At 39.0% G+C, this 4,430-nt stretch overlaps 1 non-coding gene across 1 annotated transcript; it reads right to left on the bottom strand.

Moving 5' to 3' along the window:
- Window positions 1-561: 561 nt before the first annotated feature.
- Window positions 562-668, bottom strand: LOC128067147 (U6 spliceosomal RNA). The gene has a single exon (XR_008201349.1). It is a non-coding gene; the product is annotated as a U6 spliceosomal RNA (small nuclear RNA).
- Window positions 669-4,430: the final 3,762 nt, after the last annotated feature.

Raw genomic sequence — 4,430 nt, 5'->3', positions numbered from 1 at the left:
TGTACTAGTTTGCATTCCCACCAACAGTGTAGGAGGGTTCCCTTTTCTCCACACCCTCTCCAGCAGTTATTGCTTGCAGATTTTTGGATCGCAGCCATTCTGACTGGTGTGAAGTGGTACCTCATTGTGGTTTTGATTTGCATTTCTCTAATAATGAGTGATGTTGAGCATCTTTTCATGTGTTTGTTAGCCATCCGTACATCTTCTTTGGAGAAATGTCTATTTAGTTCTTTGGCCCATTTTTTGATTGGGTCGTTTATTTTTCTGGAATTGAGCTGCATAAGTTTCTTGTATATTTTTGAGATTAGTTGTTTGTCAGTTGCTTCATTTGCTATTATTTTCTCCCATTCAGAAGGCTGTCTTTTCACCTTGCTTATATTTTCCTTTGTTGTGCAGAAGCTTTTAATTTTAATTAGATCCCATTTGTTTATTTTTGCTTTTATTTCCAGAATTTTGGGAGGTGGATCATCGAGGATCCTGCTGTGATTTATGTCGGAGAGTGTTTTGCCTACATTCTCCTCTAGGAGTTTTATAGTTTCTGGTCTTACATTTAGATCTTTAAAAAATATGGAACGCTTCACGAATTTGCGTGTCATCCTTGTGCAGGGGCCATGCTAATCTTCTCTGTATCGTTCCAATTTTAGTATATGTGCTGCCGAAGCGAGCACGAGGGATTTTTAAAATTAGTAATTCACTCTGCTTACTCATTATAGTGTATATTCAAATTTTCTTTTTCTTGATGATAATGCCTGTTTGTTTACACTCCTGTGACCGGAAGCAGCAGTCTGCAATCAGAGCACAAATCTCCAATATTTGGAGGACAAGGTCCTTTTTGCCCAACCTGGCTCCCATAAGCTGTGTGCAGACTGCTTTAGGAACACGTTAAACATACAGGTGCCTGCCATGTGGGTTGGGGTGAGAGATGGGTAGATATTGCTGTTCAGAGAGCTAAAACTGATTAAATTAACCAGAATTCATCATTTAAGGCTTCGCCTGAAAGTTGCAAGCATTTAACAGGCTTCAGAGTTGCCAAGTGGTTACAGAATCAGACAGATTCTGTCAGTACACTGTTGTCTAGTCTTTCTAGGGAGACTAATTTCTTGGTGCACTTTTCTCTGCCATCTTCTCTTCAAATTGATGAAGTTTGACATATGGAGAAGGTGGCGCTATTGGTAAAGAACCTGTCTGCCTAATGCAGAAGATGGAAGAGACATGGGTTTGATCCCTGGGTTGGGAAGACCCCTTGGAGAAGGGCATGGCAACCCACTCCAGTATTCTTGCCTGGAGAATTCCTATAGTCTGGTGGGCTATAGTCCATAGGATCGCAAATAATCGGACATGACTGAAGCGACTTCACACACACGCACGTGTACACCCGTGGAACTGTCAGCACTATCAAGACAGTGAACATATCTGTCAATGTCAAAAGTGTGCTGCCACTGTATAATGACCCCCTTCTGTACCCACCCACTGTTCACTCTTGCCACCTCAGATAAACACCATAGGAATCATATTACATATAATCCTTTTTGTATGACTTCTTTAATTCATAATTGAGATTTCACTTACATTTTGTGTCTCAGTCATTGATTCATTTTAATTGCTGAATAGTATTCCACTGTGAAAAGGGCTTCCTTCCCTGGTGGCTCACAGGTTAAAGTGTCTGCCTACAATGCGGGAGACCTGGGTTTGATCCCTGGGTCGGTAAGATCCCCTGGAGAAGGAAATGGCAACCCACTCCAGTATTCTTGCCTGGAGAATCCCATGGACGGAGGAATTCCACTATATGAAATTCCACTGTGTGGCTATACCACAGTTTTGTATAGTCATTCACCTGTTGATGAATGTTTGGGTTATTTCCAGTTTGAGGCTCTTAAAAATAAAGCTCATAAGAACATTTTGTACACGTCTTTGCACTTTCTGCTTTTGTATTTATTTCCTAGGGGTGCTGTAACCAAGTTCGTCAGCTTGAGTAGCTTAAAATGACCGACAGTCATTCTCTCACAGTTCCGGAGGCTAGAAGTCTGAAATCAGGGTGTTGACAGGACCATTTTCCTTCTGAAGACTCTGGGGGAGCTTATCCCCTTTTCCTAGCTTCAGAAGCTCCCAGCTCTTGGGAATCCTTGCTGTCTGTTGGCTTTTAACTGAATCACTCTACTCTTTGCCTCCTCTTCTCTGTGTGTCATCTTTTCTTGTAAGAACATAGGACCTACTTTACAATATGACCCCATCTTAATTAATTACATTTGTGAAGATCCCTGTTTGGATAAGGTCACATTCCAGGTAGACGTGAATTTTAGAGAGGACACTGTTTAACCTACTACAACTTTTCTTTCTGTTGGGTACATATGTAGGAGTGAAGTGGCTGAGTCTTATGGTAGGTATGTGTGTAGCTTTTTGAGAAACTGCCAAGCTGTTTTCCAAAGTGGTTGTCCCATTTTACATTTCTGTCAGCAGTGTGAGAGGGCTTATAGTTGCTCCACATCCTGGCCAACACTTAATATTAAGGTCAGTCTCTTCACTTTTAGCCATTCTTTGGATGTGAAGAGGCTTCCCTGGTGGCTCAGTGGTAAAGAATCTGCCTGCCAGTGCAGGAGACATGAGTTTGATCCCTGGGTCAGGAAGATTCCCTGGGGACTACAGTCTGTGGGGTTGTTAAGAGTCAGAAACGGCTTAGCAACTAGACAACAGTGGATGTGAAGTGATATCTCTTGTGGTCTTAATGAACATTTTCCTATTAACTAATAATGTAGAGCATCTTTTCATGTACTGAATTGCCATCCATTTATTATTTTCTTTGGTGAGGCAGTATTTAGATCTTTGCCCATTTAAAAAATTGTTTTTTTTTTCTTATTATTGAGTTGGTGTTGGAGAAGAGTCTTGAGAGTCCTTTGAACTGCAAGGAGACCAAACCAGTCAATCCTAAAAGGAATCAGTCCTGAATATTCATTAGAAGGACTGATGCTGAAGCTGAAGCTCCAATCCTTTGTCCACCTGATGTGAAGGGCTGACTCATTAGAAAAGACCTTGATGCTGAGAAAGATTGAAGGCAGGAGAAGAAGGGGATGACCCAGAGGATGAGATGGTTGGATGGCATCACCGACTCAATGGACATGAGTTTGAGGGAGCTCCAGGAGTTGGTGATGGACAGGGAAGCCTGGCATACTGCAGTCCATAGGGTCGCCAAGAGTCGGATACAGCTGAGCGACTAAACTGAACTGAAAAGTGACTCTAGGTAAAGTCCTTTGTTAGATATATCATTTGCAAATATTTTCTCTCAGTCTGGCTTGCCTTTCATTTTTACAGAATATAGGTTCTGATTTAATTGCTCTGGTTTGGGGTCCAGGCATCAGGATTCTCAAAAACTCCCATGATTTTAAAGTGCAAGTGGGGTCCAGAACCACTGCTTCTAATGTGAGATTTTGAAGAACTCTAATGTATGTATGACAGCTTCTTTTCTACAGGATAATTTTGGGAGAAAACCATAGTCATAGGTAAATTGTTAGTTGTGCTTCCACATCACAACCAGCAGATGGCAATAGTGTAACATGTATTAATAAAAAAAATTATTCTAGGTTATGGCCAGGTCAGTCAGGTTAAAAGGATTTGATGAGCTTTTAATATTAGACTGAAAGATTTCTGTATAATTTTTCTTTGTCAAGTTAGTTTTAGTAAAGAGAGGAGCTGTATATGTAAATTTTAAGTGAATGAGGCAGAGCTCCAAATAATATCCATGTACTATTGATTCAACTACATGAAATTCATTGACATCAATAAAAATAAAAAAGGTAAATTTGGAGCTATGAGGAAAGTGTTAGTTTAATGTTAGTAAGATTTTTTCCCTCTCATTTTCCTTCATTCTTATAATAGTGATACTATAAAATTACACCTTTTTTTTCATATTCAGTTGTCCAGGTATGAATTTCTCTTTAATCTTCTTAATAGGGAAAATTTCAAACTTATGCAAAAGTAGAAAGACTAGAATAACAAACTCCTACTCAATGATTGTTAACTCATGGCCACTCTTATTTCACTTATACTCCCACCATCCTTCCCTTGCGGCTCAGATCATTGTAAAGCAAATCTGAGCTTAATCATTTATCCTATAAATTATAAATTCAATTTTAAGCAACTTTCTTTGTATCTCTTAAGAAATATTCCTTTGTAAAGTGATATTTTTCTGACAGAGTAGGAAACCTTTTAGAACAGCAATTCTCAAACTTTTTGGTCCCATGACCCTTTTATGTTCTTAAAAATTAAGGATTCCTGAGAGCTTTTGTTCATGTAGTATTGTATCTTTTGATAATTACCAGACTAGAAATTAATCCAGAACCTTTAAGAGTAATATTAATTTAAAATAACAAAATAAAAACTATCACATGAACATAAATAATATCTTTTCTCAAGAATAGCTCTATCATCTAAAACAA

Source organism: Budorcas taxicolor, chromosome 21, assembly GCF_023091745.1.
Source record: "Budorcas taxicolor isolate Tak-1 chromosome 21, Takin1.1, whole genome shotgun sequence".
Taxonomy (NCBI): domain Eukaryota; kingdom Metazoa; phylum Chordata; class Mammalia; order Artiodactyla; family Bovidae; genus Budorcas; species Budorcas taxicolor.
Note: the sequence above shows the minus strand (reverse complement) of the source record. Positions and strands in the feature narration are given on the sequence as shown.